This window comes from Temnothorax nylanderi, unplaced genomic scaffold (genome assembly GCF_030848795.1).
Source record: "Temnothorax nylanderi isolate EJ_2023f unplaced genomic scaffold, tnyl_v1.0 TNYL_tig0286_pilon, whole genome shotgun sequence".
In the NCBI taxonomy this organism is placed as follows: Eukaryota; Metazoa; Arthropoda; class Insecta; order Hymenoptera; family Formicidae; genus Temnothorax; species Temnothorax nylanderi.
The window spans coordinates 201,797-218,872 of record NW_027249348.1 but is presented as its reverse complement, the minus strand read 5'-3'; the positions used below and the strand labels follow the sequence as shown (position 1 = coordinate 218,872).

At 34.4% G+C, this 17,076-nt stretch overlaps 1 long non-coding RNA gene across 3 annotated transcripts; it reads left to right on the top strand.

Moving 5' to 3' along the window:
* The first annotated feature begins 10,617 nt into the window (after positions 1-10,617).
* Positions 10,618-16,045, top strand: LOC139780586 (uncharacterized). Of its 3 annotated transcripts, XR_011720281.1 has the most exons (7): positions 10,620-11,175; positions 11,304-11,442; positions 11,547-11,669; positions 11,937-12,151; positions 12,244-12,447; positions 12,573-12,730; positions 12,821-16,045. It is a non-coding gene; the product is annotated as an uncharacterized lncRNA (long non-coding RNA). The 3 variants fall into 3 exon arrangements; XR_011720282.1 differs by having other exon boundaries at positions 10,618-11,175; positions 11,304-11,669; positions 12,573-12,734; XR_011720280.1 differs by having other exon boundaries at positions 11,304-11,669.
* The last annotated feature ends 1,031 nt before the right edge of the window (positions 16,046-17,076 follow it).

Here is a 17,076-nt window from a genome sequence, read left to right as displayed (position 1 = left end):
GACTACGCAGCTCACCCCCGCTCCTAGGGCTCCAGACACCTCGCCATGAGATCGTAATGGCGGTGAAACGGACATTATTACGCGGCACTCCTGTGCGCTCCGCCACCCGGTCCATCAGATCATCACAAGATCGGTACTTCTCCACCTTGCGATCATGCGACACCTTTAACGCAGTTTCGCTGGATACTACCTGCGCGTCTACGACCACTGCCTCATCACTCTTAACAATGGTCAGGTCGGGCCGCCTCAAGCCGGCAGAGGTCGAATAGGCTAACTCCGCATCGACATGCCATCCCTTCTGCTGTAGGAAGCCACCGACTCGACGACAAATGTTAGGCCGTAGGATTCTCCCTCCGTGCGTTCTGAAGCAACGCTGAACGCAGCGAGCCGGTGTCTCGACATCGGGACAACCAGCACGACAACGAACCTCGCGCCCATCACGACCTCGGGAGACTCTCGCTCTAGACGGAATACAGTTGGCCCGTATGTGATGATAGTGAACGTAGTCGGCTCCGGGAATGAGGTCGGCTCCCGCCGACACCCAGTGGGAGCTCAGTTTCGATGTTTCCACCTCCCTGAGCCCGTTCCCATCGCACGACTCGCGCAACCAGGCTGCACACTGTTGTCTGAACTCAGCGGTCGTATGCACCCTATTACCCCGGATGCGCATCTGGTTCTCACACCAAACCAGCCGCCTAGCCACAAATGTGGTTTCGGCGGCGGCGCGCGCCGCGGGCAGAGTACTGCGACACAACCGCTGCAGTCGGTCGAACTTCAGAATAGGGATTAGAGTCTTGAGTAGAGGCACACCAAGCCCGCCACTCTGTATTGGCGCATGAAAATATCCAGCAGGAACATCATGGGAAAAGCGCAACCACCGTCTAATGGCCGTGCGCACCAAAATATCCACACCCTTCAACGTTTTGGCCGTGACTGTTCCCACCAACCAACGGTGATAATACCGTGGTAGAAGAAAGTCGCGCAAGAGCCTCAGCTGCTGTTGCGGCTTCAGAGGCGCTTTCGTAAGTTGCTCGATGGAATGAGCTAGGGGCGGATTATTGGCGAATTCCCTAGCACCTTCGTACATGCAGCCCAGGTACGCCCAGATATCGACAGGGGATCTTTGCGGGATCAACACTCCCCCCACGGTGAAGTAAGGCGTTGTGTCAATCTTCACCTTTTTGTTTCTACCGGACGCCACCATGGACAGCACTCCCGTTTTCTTTGTGTTAATGGTTAGTCCATTCCGCGCAAAAGCAGCCTGAAGCCGAGTCAGGTTCTCCTGCAGATCAGATCTGGTAGAGGCAAGGAGCACAATGTCGTCTGCGTAGCCCAAGGCGCTGATCAGCTCATCCCCCATCTGATAGCCAACATCCTCCGAGAGAATCGCTAGTGCTCTATCTACGACCAGATTGAACAGCAGCGGCGATAACGGATCATCCTGTCTTACGCCACGGCCGATCTTGATGGCCGACACTCCACCGGTGACGGATCCTATCACCGTTTGCGCATCCGAATAGACAGCCCTGATATATTCTCTGAACTCCCAAGGGAGGTCCAGTTCTTCGAGAGTCTCATGTATAGCTGGGTGCGAGACCGTGTCAAATGCCTTCGACAAGTCAATGCACGCCAGATGTAACGTCCGACACCGCCTCCGGGCATCGCCGAGCACGGCAGACAGGACTGTGACGTTCTCACACACCCCATCCACCGGCCGGAAACCCCTTTGGCGAGTGTCGAACACGTCCAGGGCCGCTAAACGCTTAGCAAGAATTTTGTGGAAGTGTCTTATTATAACTGATCCTATGCTGAGAGGTCTGTACTCCGCCGGTACAGGCCGGTCGGACATCCCTCCTTTCTCCAGGAATACAGTTTAAGAGAGTCATAGTTACTCCCGCCGTTTACCCGCGCTTGCTTGAATTTCTTCACGTTGACTTTCCTCCGCTTTCCGCTTGGAAATGGATACCCCATCGATCTAATATTCTTGCATATTAATAAAAGACTGAGGAAACTTCAGCACAGTATAAGTAAGAACAGTAGGTTCACTTCGTGTCGAAGCCTTTGTTCTTCGTGGCAAACGTCCGCCATAATGTTGGTTGTGCGAGCGTGTTTTATTTCAACCGCTTACTAGAAACCGCTTGATAATTGTATAAGATGAAAAAAAATATAAGAAATATATATTAATTAAATATTTGAAGCAAAAATGTCACAACACATGCACATAAGTAAAAAATACATGCGCTTTTTATTTGAATAATAGAAACCGCTTGTGATAATTATATAAGAAATGAAAAAAATATAAGAATTTACATATTAATTAAATATTTGAAACAAAAATGTCACGACACATTTTATTCATGTATATTTTATTCATTTTATTTATGTATTAATTTTTTTATGTATTTATTTATTTATTATCTTATTACATAATATTCAAATAACATATTTTTATTATTGTATTTATATATGTATCGGCGCGTATTGTATTTGTATTTATTTAAAAATTTTTTTTAAATAAAATCATAATGAGTAATAAAAGTGGTTATCGATATGTATTTAAAGATTGTGGGATCAAAGGAAACTATTCTGATTTCCGAAAGATTCAGAAAGGTACGTATTCATTATAACAAATACATGAATACATAAATACATTAAATACACATAAAAATACATAAATACATTAACACTTTAATACATAAATAAATATGCTATTCGTATATTATGTAATAAGATACATAATAAATAAATACATTTGAAAAAATTAATACATAAATATATTTAATGCATTCAAGTCTTAATATATTAATAATGTATTAATGTGTGTGTGTGTGTGTGTGTGTGCGGATTTGATGTTTGTGGTTGCTCTAACTTCCGCAAATATTGAGATATCGGGCTGAATTTTTTTTAATTGATAGAGTATCATTTAAGGAAGGTTGGTATTGAATTTGGCGATGATCGGTAAAAGGGTTCTTTTTAAAAAAATTTTTGAATTTTTTTAGAAATGTCCGTGGTTTTGAGATATCGGGCTGTTTTTTTTTTTAATCGATAGAGTATCATTCAAGGAAAGTTGGTTTTGAATTTGGCGATGATCGGTAAAGGGATTCTTTTTTAAAAAAATTTTGAATTTTTTTAGAAATGTCCGTGGTTGCTCTAATTTCCGCAAATATTGAGATATCGGGTTGAATTTTTTTTTAATCGATAGAGTATCATTTAAGAAAGGTTGGTATTGAATTTGGCGATAATCGGTAAAGGGATTACCGATTTCTGTTTAAAAAGTGTATAAGATGTACATGTAATTTTATATAGAGTATTATTAAAAGAAGGTTGTTTTGAATTTTGCGAGGTGAAAGGGTTACCGATTTCTGTTCAAAAAATGTGTAACAATTTCTGCTTAAAAAATGTGTAAGTTATTTGATGGATAAAGTATCATTTAAGAAAAGTATTGAATTTGGCGAGAATCGATGAAGGAGTTGCCGATTTTTGCTTAAAAAGTTACATGTATTAGTTATACATGTAATTTTATATAGAGTATCATTAAAAAAAAGGTTGGTATTGAATTTGGAGATAATCGGTAAAAAGGTTATTTCTTTATATTGAATTTTTCAAAATTTTAAATGCCTTTAACTCAAAAAGTGATCAACCAAATCTTAAAGAATTATGTATAAAATAAGGGTAAAAAAGACTGAAGAATATAATAAAATCAGAAATAAGATTATATAGAAAAATAGATAAGATTATCAGAAAAAAAGATTATATACATATAATTATATATAATTATATATAAATACTAGCTAGTTACCCGGGCTTCGCCCCGGAGGACATATGTAATAAGACACGCAAATAGTCTCTCTCTCTCTCTCTCTCTCTCTCTCTCTCTCTCTCTCTCTCTCTCTCTCTCTCTCTCTCTCTCTCTCTCTCTCTCTCTCTCCCCCTCTCTCTCTCTCTCCCTCCCCGTAAAATTCTATCCCTATTTCATATACAATTTTTTAAGATTCGGTCAATTAATTCCCAAAAAATTGAAAAAATTTCGGTACCGGCTTCCAAAAAGATCGGTAACAAAAAATTATACACTTTATAGCACTCCCCGGAAAATTCTACCCCTGTTTGATCTATAATTCTTTGAGATTTGGTCAATTATTTCCCGAAAAATTAGAAAAATTAAAAAAATCAGTTTCCAGAAAATCGGTAACAAAAAACTACACACTCTATAGCACTTTCCGGAAAATTCTACCCCTATTTTATATACTTGTGGTAAAAATTCAGTTCAATAGTTTTTAAGTTAAAAACGCACAAACATACACCACCTGTAAGGATTTTATATATTAGTATAGATAGACCGAATTTGTATTAAAACCATATAAAATAGGGGTAGAATTTTTCGGGGAGTGCTATAGAGTGTATAGTTTTTCGTTATCTATTTTCTGGAAACTGATTTTTTTAATTTTTTTAATTTTACCACCCGTAAAAATTAAAAAAATCGGTTTCCAGAAAATAGATAACGAAAAACTACACACTCTATAGCACTTTCCGGAAAATTCTACCCCTATTTTATATACTTGTGGTAAAAATTCGGTCCAATAGTTTTTAAGTTAAAAACGCACAAACATACACCACCCGTAAGGATTTTATATAATAGTATAGATAATAGTATAGATATATGATTATATATAAATATATATGATTATATATGATTATATATGAATTTTGCCTCTATATATGAAATTATATATGGGTCCATATATGATTATATATGGACATATATAATTCCAAATATAACTAGATATGAACAATAGATCATATATGCACTCATATATGGATCCATATAAGATTCATATGGAAGTATATATAACCTTATATGATTATATAATATCATTATATATGTTCATATATAATTATATATAATTATATATGATCATATAGAGACAAAATTTATATATAATCATATATATTTATATATAATTATATATATTTATATATAATTATATATAATCTTTTTTTCCTGGGTTGTCAAAAAATCTATACAAAGTGCCTACTACTTCTCTGACTCCAACGACTAAGCAGTTTTTCAATATTATATATTAATAATAAATAATATTATAAATAAGTATAAAAATTAATATAAATAATGTGTTTTTTATTATGTGGACAGATAGCCCCTCGAATGTGGACAGATAGCCCCGCATATGGGGGTATCCGTCTACGCTTGACTTGTCCACTTAAAAAATTCGCCTCTTTAAAATGTTAAAAGATCAACGATTCTAATTATGTTTTTTTTTTAATAGCAAGGTTGAAAGGTTATACCATTAAAATTTTAGCCAAATATCTTTATTAGTTTTTTAGTAAACTTGAAAAAAGCGTAAAGTGTGGACACATAGCCCCGGTCTTTCCTAATAAATGAAACAATTTAACTTTCTATTTCCTGCTTACCTATTAAGTTTTCTATGAGTCACTGAAGACAAAAATTACGCTGTGTGTACCATGCCAATTTACACAAGACTGAGCAACCAAAGATAGATTTGTTTTGCTTGTTGATCTCACCTTCTTTTTTCATATTTTTTAGAATAAATACAGTTTTAAATGTATATAATTCTTTTGTCCAAACATCCTTCTTCTGCTATTTAAAGTCTTTTATTAAAATTTAGAAAGAGTATGGATCAAAATTAAGCAAAAAAAATCATCGTTGAAAGCTAAGTGCATCGTCAAATAACTACTTGCCTTACTCAATGTTAATTTGAACTTTTTCAATCTACAATTCTTGAATGTACCTTAAAATAACGGATTTTTTTTCTTCCCACTGCAAGCTAATTTTAGTTTTTCAAGATCAGATTTTTTACTAAAAAGATATTTTCCATCTTCAAATATATGAAAAACTTAAGTGAAAGCCCGGTAAGCTGTAAGGCATATATAAGGAATAGATTAGGGTAAAAAACTCATATGTTATAATTGCCATCATTAGTCCTTTAGGCTGTAACTATTTATCCCAGGCTGTCACTATTTGCCCCAAATGCAGACTTCAGTTTCTATGAATATCTTTCGCTTATAGGGTAACTTCAGTATATACGCCGTAGCTAAGGGAAACTTAATTTATCGAGTACTATTTACTTAAAGCAAATGAATTATACCAATAAAAACTTTATACTGTCGACTACTATAAAAAAAAATAGAAATATAAAATATTCATTCTTTGTATTTAATAAAAAAAACTTTTAGAAACTCTTGCATTTTTGAATAATAGAAACGGCCAAATTACGAGTAATTAATAGGTGTATATTTATTAAAACCACTTTGACAACGTATGTGTTCGCAATATATATAAAAAAAACCAACGTTAACGTTTCGGCCTTACTTGGCCTTCTTCAGAACAAGCCGCATAATTCCAACTTAATCGCTCCTCAGAATTTAACGCATCAAATCATATTAAAAGAACGGAGAATTTGCAACCGTCGCAATATGTAAGAGTCAAAACCTCAAGTGTTCGTCAAATGTATGTTCTCGGTCGTCTCCTTCGCTGCAAAAACGACGCCACTGTCCGTGATGTCCCTGCATACGCGAATCTTTATGTCACCCGACCGTCTTAATGGTAACTGAACACAGTATAAAATAACGATAAGAGACGCGAATTGATTATGTAAAAATTTTTGTCAACCAGAACACTCACATAAGACGTCGGTACAGCGAAGGATACGGAGACTTCCTTCCATCGCGCATTGTCTCACCGTATGTGTGATCACCGCGAGAGATTACATACGACTTGCATTTTTGCCATATATCCCAGAGAGGTGGGTTATATGACATTCATGGGTGAAATATATGCCTTATAAAAAATTACAAATAATGTTTATAAATAAGGCAATAAAATGTCATAATAAGTTATAAAATGTGTGTAAGAAGTTTATTAAGATGTAAGAATAATAAACAAATTATAAAACTGAAAAATTTTAAAAAAATAGAAGAGCGATAGATGCATTAAAGATTATTGTTATACAATCCAAAAAAAGAAGAAAAAAGAACACATAGGAGATTTCGAGTTTTACAAAGTGTCTGTACTATGGCATAAATCCCGTATGCTAACTTGCCGTATATCCCAAACAGGAGGGATCCCGGGAAAAAAAGATTATATATAATTATATATAATTATATATAAATATATATGATTATATATGAAATTTGGTCCTTTTTATGAAATTATATATATGGGTCCATATATATATAATTATATATGGACATATATAATTCCAAATATAACTAGATATGAACAATAGATCATATATGCACTCATATATGGATCCATATAAAATTCATATGGAAGTATATATAACCCTATATGAATATATAATATCATTATATATGATCATATATAATTATATATAATCATATATAATTATATATCATTATATATGATCATATAGAGACAAAATTCATATATAATCATATATATTTATATATAATTATATATAATCTTTTTTTCCTGGGGATATACAAAATATTAAGTTAAACAAAAAATACAAGAGCTATGCACTTGTATTTTGCTGTATTCCATCATACTATCCCTGTACACTTATGTATCATGAAATAACCATTAATTAAACCTTTTACATTCCCTACAGTAGTCATCCCGGGAAAAAAAACCTCTTATTTATTCATATTAGTTTATATTAGTTTATATTAGTAGATATATGATTATATATGATCATATAAGAAATGGAAAATATAATCTTAAACAATATTATATGACCATATATGAGAGTATATAATTATATATGGCCATATATGAGCATATATGATTATATACTCGGAAAAAAATACCTCTTATTTGTTCATATTAGTAAATATATAATTATATATGGTCATATAAGAAATGGAAATATAATCTTGAACAATATTAGGTGGCTAAACCTCTTTAAGTATAACTTTATATAGTCATATATGGTTTTATATACTAGTATATTATCATGTGTGATCATGTAAAAGTATATTTATAAGGTTAAAGATAACACAGGCACACAAAAAAAAGTGTCTTGGCCGAGACACTACACTAGTGTATTCCCATGTACTTTTTCCCGCTGAATCCGAATCCGAAGTCAGAATTGTCAGATTGGCTAAAATTTATGAGATAACCACAAAAAATGCTCAAAAACACGAATTAAAGGGAAAAAAATTGTTTTTTTGTGGTTATCTCATAAATTTTAGCCAATCTGACAATTCTGACTTCGGATTCGGATTCAGCGGGAAAAAGTACATGGGAATACACTAGTGTAGTGTCTCGGCCAAGACACTTTTTTTTGTGTGCCTGTGTAATCATATATGAATATATACTCTATAATGGATCTATCCATATAAATTTGTATAACTGTTATAAATATTCTTCTAGTATATTATTTTACTTGACAATATCAAATTAATATGAAATATATTATTTCTAGTTTCAGTTTACACAATTGCGTTTTAAGTCCGACAAAGTCCATATTGGCACGCAGTGCCAATTTAAAAAACTGAAACATGTATTTAATAATAATTGATTGTGAAATATTATTAAGCATCAAGATCCGTTTCGACCGAAAACGGCACTTCTCATTGCTTATGTTATTTTAAGTTTTCTTTTTTTCTAATTTTGCATAAGATACTTAATTTTTTTAATTGACATATTAATTTTTATTAAATATTTTCGTAAACAGTGAAATTACCAGTAATAATTCGTGAAAAAAACTGTTTTATATAATATATATTATAGTTCTTATAAACAAATATATTAATCGTATTATTTTGCAAACATACCTTATAATTTAAACTGAAAATAATATAATCGTATATAAAATGATATAGTCATATAAGATTATATATGATCAGATCAGAATATTGCATCTCAAAGTATCCGATAGATGGCATTCGATGTGATCTGTTTCTCGTATTTAAAATTTGACAAACAGTGTTATAAGAACGGCATCAAAAAGACACTGTCTCGCGCTATTCTCGCGCGACGCTGTCTCGGAGTAACACAATTTTTGTATCAGTTATATTGTGAAGTCCACTCTTATAATAAAGTGGCACGCTTAAAAAATAATATTTGAAAATATATAACAATTTTCTAAAACTTATTTAAATATATATGTCCTTATATATAATCTTATATAATCATATATGACCATATAAACTCTTATCAGGCCAAAATTCATATATGATAAGATAGCTTCTTATATGAGCATATAACACACTATAAGAGATATTTTTTATATGTCCTTATATAATCTTATATAATCATATATGACCATATAAGAGGTTATGCGGCCAAAATTCATATATGAGCATATAAGACCGCTTCTTATATGAACATATAAGACATTATAAGGGTTTTTTTTCCCGGGATTTTACGTAGGTCGTAACACAAGATCGCGCTTCTTACTACGGTGAGAAATTGATTCAACTCACGACAGTTTCGTTAATATTAACAGTAAAGAACTGAAATTACAACACAATACTAATGGCATAAAGGCACATAACAGAATAATTGCGAGCAAGTACCTTCATTTCTTCTATTTTTTCTGACATCTGCGGCGTAAAACCCCGCGCGGCGTAAATACCGAAGTTACCATACATGACTTGCGGGACTTCCGCTTAAGTTTTTCGTGTATTTGAAGGTACAAAGTATCTTTCTAGTAAAAAATCAGATCTTGAAAATCTAAAATTAGCTTGCAATGGGCAGACAAAAAAATCCGTCACTCCCCAATCAGCAAAGAAATGTTTTTAAAAATATTTTTAAAAACATTTGGAAAACATTTTTGAACACATTTTTAAAAATGTTAAAAATTATGGGTTAACAGACCTTTTTTTCATTGAAAAAATATTTATTTTAACATTTAAAAAAACATTTTTTTAATGTTTAAAAACGTTTATTTTAACGTTTAAGAAAAATGTTTTTTTAATGTTTAAAAAATGTTTATTTTAACGTTTAAAAAGACATTTTTTAGTGTTTAAAAACGTTTATTTTAACGTTTAAGAAAGTGTTTTTTTAATGTTAAAAAAACGTTTATTTTAACGTTTAAAAAGACATTTTTTTTATGTTTGAAAATGTTTATTTTAACGTTTGAGAAAATGTTTTTTTTTATGTTACAAAAACATCTATTTTAACGTGTTCTAAAATGTTTTTTTAACGTTTGAAAAACGTTAATTTAAGATTTGAATAAATATTTCTTTCACATTTGAAAAGTTTTTTTTTTAATATTTGAAAAACAACATCTTAAAAATTGTTCTTTTATATATTTATATTATTAGTTGTATAAAAATCTTAGTATTCGTATTAAAAGAACATTTTTCAAACGTAAGATGTTTTTCAAACATTTAAACAACCTTTCAAATGTGAAACAATTATTTTTCAAATCTATATATATAAAGGAAGATGTACTGAGACTGACTGACTCATTCACTGACTGACTCATCAACGCTCAGCCTAAACCCCTGAACCGAATTTTTACCAAAAGTATATGAAATAGAATTTTCCGGGGAGTGCCACTATGTGTATGGTTTTTTGTTGCCGATTTTCTGGAAACCGGTTTTTCTAATTTTTCTAATTTTTCGGGAAATAATTCACCGAATCTCAAAGAATTATCAAGAGACACGGCAGTGTCTCGCGCCAAGTATACGCGGAGCGAGACCGACCGTGACTCTTTTACGCGACGCGACGGGTTGCGAGTATACGAGATGTTGAGATCTCGATAACGAGTAAACGGATCAAGTTCTAAGTAGGCTTGATCGATAGCTTGGGGTCGAATTAGGGGGGGGTTTCTGTTATAATATTCCGCTACGTGCCCTACGAGCGGAGATATTGCGACGCAAAGTCCAAATGTTGAAAATTTTATTTTAAGATACTTTCTTCTACGTCGACCGCTCTCATCTCAATATAACATATATATAACAGAAAAATGTCACTTTCACTTTTTCGACACTGGCGGCTAACGGCGTTAGTATCGCAGCGCAGTGCAGTGCAGTGCAGACAGTGCGTTTAGCGCGCTGTCAGTCAGTTCATCAATTATATCGCAGCGCAGTGCAGTACAGTGCAGACAGTGCGTTTAGCGCGCTGTCAGTCAGTTCATCAGTTAACCTATCTCGTCGAGAGACACGGTAGTACGCGCGGAGCGAGACCGACCGTGACTCTTTACGCGACGCGACGATTAATTCAAGGTAATTGTTTTATTATGTAATTATCTCCTATTCTATATATTACTGTTACTTATTTTACTGTTTACTACGTTTACGCGAGTGTTTACATACAGGTTAACCTATACTATATTATTATATATTGACGGCAGGGAACTGATACTGAGATCAATCAATCAAGGAGTTGACGGCAGGGAGCAGGGAGCTGATACTGAGATCAAGGAGCCTGTTCACACGAGGCGCGATTGCGGCCGCACGTTAACGTTTGCACGAGCCGCACGCTGTCGCGAGGTAAGGTGCGACAACGCGCGCATACGCGCGTACGCGAAACGGTAGTAACACCGTAATCGTGCCGGCGATATACTGAATTTGAATTGCTTCGTGCTTATCTGGAGATTTCGTATCCCTACATCGTGTTACCACCGCTGCCGGAAAAGAAGGTTCTCTACGCTTGGCAGAAAGTGACGACTGACACGTTCGATCCCGACTTCGTTGATCGCAGAAGAGCTGGACTCGAGGTACGTTTCCGATTTGCAATTATAACAGTATCGTGCGATGAATGTTGTACTAACCTCAAAGTCGGAGCATCCTTGCTCACCGCTACGGGATCGACGTAAAGTTTTAGCGGATTTTAATCTTCCGAATTAGCGTCGGAACAATATTAGTCTTCCATTATCTATTGCCTCACAACTTTTCGATTTTAATATTCTGTAGCTGTATAGTTATTTGTACACAATCGTGATATTAATATACATCAGATTGTTCATGTTTTTGTGCTGTTACAGTTCTATGATTTAGAGGAACTGTTTCGTAACGGTGGCCCCGTGCCAGATACAAATTACATATTCCTGGGAGATTTTGTCGATCGGGGCTAGCTTAGAAACGTTTACTCGTCTGCTCACACTTAAAGCTAAATGGTCCGACAGGATCCGACAGGATAACGTTACTACGCGGTAATCACGAAACTAGACAAATCACGCACGTTTATTTGGATTTTACGGTAAGTGCGCAACGATACTTTCTTTTCTGGGCTTTTTTTATTTGTGTATAATAAAGCTTTGATTTCATTGGTTTCTTCATTTTCTGTTCTAGATGAATGCCAAAACAAGTACGGCAATGCTAATGCGTGGAAGTACTGTTGTAGGGTATAACTCCACTTTTGATTACGCTCGAATAAAATTCTGTTTTAGTTAATTGATGAACAGGTTCTTTGTGTACACGGTGGATTGTCTCCAGCTATTAGAACACTAGATCAAATTAGAACGATTGAAAGAAATCAAGAGATTCCACACAAAGGTATTAATTGTATAAAGTGATATGTCATTGCAAAAGTTACATAATAATTAAAAGTTACATGACTGGATATTTACTGTTATTGTACAATAATAATAAAATATCGTTGCTTAATTGCCATATTACAGGTGCTTTCTGTGATTTGGTCTGGTCCGATCCAGAAGATGTAGAAACATGGACAGTAAGTCCGCGTGGTGCAGGCTGGCTGTTTGGCAGCAAAGTGACTTACATGTTCATGGAAGTGAATGATCTTAAACTCATCTGTAGGGCGCACCAATTAGTTCAGGTAGGTATGTCTTTGCTCAAATATTTCTGTCGCAGATTTTTTTAAATATCTCGGAAGTATGTATTGATGACGCATATTTTTATCATGCAGGTTATAGGTACATGTTTAATGACAAACTCGTCACAGTGTGGTCGGTCCCAAATTATTGTTATTGATGTGGTAACATAGCTAGTATCATGCAGTTCACGACAGTGGATCAGAGATCACCAGTGCTGTTCCAGGCAGTGCCTGATTCCGAGAGAGTAATCCCACCTCTAATGCCCACTCCGTACTTTTTGTGATCTATCTTAAGTGGCTCATCTGTACGAATGCGGAAGAGAAATGTCTGTGTCTAGACTCTACGGAATCACATGATTTGATTGGCCGGATCCAGGCTGGTACCATGACGGACCCACACATTCATGAGAATATATCATTGATTATATACATATTACTTTAGAAAATTTTGATTCCCTTAAAAGAAATTATTTGATGCGTTCTACGATCAAAGTACGATACTTAGAGAGGACTGAATTGTCGTGTGATTGATCTTATTCAGGGAATGTTCTTTAGATTTTTTAAGAACTTTATCAGGTTTTACATGTTGTAAAGTTAATTACATGTTGTAAAGCTAACTTTTATATATCTACATAGTATCTGCCATTGCATCAGCCTGATTTTTGTAGCTCGAGAAAAAAAAAAGAAAACGATATTTTGCATCAGAGCAAATGTGAACATCCTGTGGTATAGACGCTTTTGCTGTCTACTATGTACATTCTGTAGAGCATTCATATCTCAGAGCAGCATTCTGGACTTTAATGTTCAAAAGACTAAGAGCTTTTAAATAATTTATGAGCGCGAATAACGCAAATAGTCCAGTGCTGTGTGTGAATATAAAAAGAAAAGAAAAGAAAAGAAATATCACGTTTAAACATTCCGGCAAAAAGTACACTCTCTGAGTACAGTAAATGCTTCTCTGACATTACAATCGTTGTGCGTAGAATTCAGATTTATTAAAGCGTGAGCATATATAGTACTGTTAAGGTCTTCCTGAACATATAAATGATCTGTTGCTGGTTTAGGTACTGTGTGTGCTGCGTACCGTTCTTTTTTCTTCTAAATGCGCAATCGGTGTTCTTAGCAAGAATCGTAAATTCGGCTCTTTTTCGCCGAAGTACAAATAGCGTGTAGCAGTAGCCAAAGTTTTCCTGCTTAGGTAAGGAAATCCGATAGCGGGATCGTTATAGCATCTGTAGAGAGTTGTCTTATTATTTTTATGCACATGGCATTTTTTTACGCTTAATTTTAAGAAATTCCGAGCTCAAATATTGTCTTTAAACTACCTTGACACACATTAATGTTCTTTTCAAGAAAGATATCCACCGTTCGTTCGTCACACACACTTCTCTCTTCTATATATATATATATATATACATATATGCCAAATCGCTGACGTATTGAATAATCGTAATTAGCTAATTGTCATAAGTTCATTAATGTAGGGAGCAACTTGAAAAGAAAAAAAACCGAGACCCTTAGCAATGTGCCTCTAAATTAATAAGCGTTTGTGTAATATAATGATACGATATTGATATGACATAATTAATGGAAATGCACCGGCCATTGCGTATCATAAGCCTGAATTCTGACCATCGATTTTTGCTAGCTCACGATAATTCCTAAGCGATCACAGACCCGACAAATATGGCATTGACATTGTGGCACAGGCTGTCAAGTTGAGACTACTCTATTTTGAATTTTGTGATATAGACCGAAGGAGGCGTGTGCAATGGTCATGTCGATATTTATAACGACTCTCCTTGTCGCACCATTCGAAGAGGTGTTTTGCGAAGACCCGTTATTCCAAGAAATGTAATAAACTTTTGAACAGTGCCTTCAGAACTATAACACGACGGTCTACTAGAAGTATAAATGCTTTCTTATTCTATTTCATAAGCCTTCCGCTATTGTTTTGGAACGAGCCTTTGCTTTTTCGCGAAACTTTTCTACGATATTTACGTTTTACGATTTTACTACCTTTTAGGTCTACTCTTACAATTTTACATCACGCGCGCGCGGTATATTCTCTATTTGTACTACATATTATAACGTACAATTACAATTGCGCGATACTTTACGCGAGTAATGTATTACATAAGGTAGAGAGGAGCGCATCTAGAACGAATTGGGACACGGAGCTTGCGTTACAAACTCGACTCGCTACATTTGCAGCCTCCGAGTCGTGAAACGGTTTTGCAACGACGGGAACGCCCTACGTGCGGTACGGACCCTGGTGGAAATCTTCTCATGGGTAGGCAAAAAGGGTAGGCAAAATTATAATTCTTTATATTTTAATTAGTAACTTCACTATCAATTTATTTTGTAATTACGCATTATAAAGATATTAATTACAAAACAGACACATTAAAATAAACTACAGCGATAAACAATATTACACATTGATCTTTCATTACCCTGGTGGAAATCTTCTCATAAGTAGGCAAAAAAGGGAAGATACTCATGGGGAGAATTGGGACTTTTTTGCCTACCCATGAGAAGATTTCCACCAGGGGATATCATTAGAAATCCTTAAAAAAAAAGAAAAGAAGTATTAGCCTCTGTATCTATTGGGGTGTTCGCGGCGTTTCGTTTACCGGAATGCCTCTGTCTGTGATCGCTTTAATCTTATCGAAGTGTCCAAGCGCTTGCGGCGACTCGATATTAATAATCGGTAAGCTCGCGAGAGAGAGAACAAATAAAGACAATTTGCAAGATAAAAATAAAATAACGAAGACTAATTTAGCTTAATGTGCTCCGTGCGGGAGCTTGAACACTGCGCATAATCCTTAAAGATCTCACAGGTAGACACCATTTTAAAACGATCATCATGTACCTTGAAAGTATAGACTTTGTTATGTTAATGTAATGAAGAACGTCTGTAATAAAAATGCGCAAAAAATCGCACTTGATCGCATTGTCAATAATAGAGAAGAACACGATCGCATAGTGCAGACCAAACGCTTTGGACCAAACGCTATGGTACATGAGCATATTTACAGTTCGAAGACCAAGAGGCAGAGCCGCGGGGATACGACGACAAGAAGAAAGATGTCGTCAGCTAACTACCATTGGGGTAGACGAGGCAGAAGACCGAGACAGTAACATAATTATTTTTAAGCCGTATTTTTAAGCAGTAATATAACCCGTCAGTATTATATATTCGTACCTCTGACCATACACATATGAACACACACATACAAAGTGAATATGTGAATATGCTACGTTTCTTATACATACATGAAAACATAATTGCTAAATAAACATTTAATAAAACTATTATATTGTTATTTACTTCATACTTACCAAATCAAGTTTTATTTAATATGTATAATCTATTGTAACTGTAAATAAATTTATTATTTACTGTATAATTAAATGCTGGTACATTCAAGAAATTTGTAATTCTGACCTGGATTTATATCCTGTCTAAACTACACATGTATGTTTAAATTGATGTTTTACCTAGTTATTGCACCAATAATGTTTAAATAAATCGTAGCTTTAGTTTTTAACGCAGGAAAAGAAAATTTAACGTTTAAGCGCTAACCAATGTTGATGCATTTTTCTGAAGAAATACTTACATATTGATTTTGTTGCATATTCGAAATCTAAAATCCGAGCATGCTAGAAGCACTTTCATTATCTTCAATGTGTCAGGTATTTTAAAAGAACACTAAATTTATCTTTAAAAATAGGCAAAATTCAAGCAGCTGTAACTTTGTTAAAAACGAATAAAATTTAAATTTAAAAAAAGGATTTTAAAGCTTGAAATCTCTACTTTTGAAAGTTTTTATCGTGGATTGAATAAGAAATGAGCATTTTGACTTTGATTGCTCATAACTTCCTTAAAAATCATCGTATTGCAATTCAAAAAACAGATTCTTAAAGCTGAAACTTTGCTTTATTGAACGGTATAATTGCCAAATTTTTTAAAATAACAAATAGACATGATACAAATGGATGAAAATAATGTAAATTATTTTTAAATGCAGAGTACTTAAAAGTACAAAAAAACATAAAGAATAAATTTGTTTTATTTGTATCATGTCTACATGTTATTTAAAAAAATCTATTTTCTTAGAAATAATAGTCTGCAACACCTTTAGCTTTACAATCTGTACATACTGTTTGTAAGATATATTCTTTATAAGACTAGTTAGAAGAGGATGCGTAACACTACAAAATGCATGATATCAGTACAAAATTACCTTTTTCAAAAAAGGTAAAAAAAGGGCGCCAAGTACACGCGTGGTTGTTACCTCGGAAAAAAACCAAGTGGTAGTATCATTAATTTTATCTCACAAAAT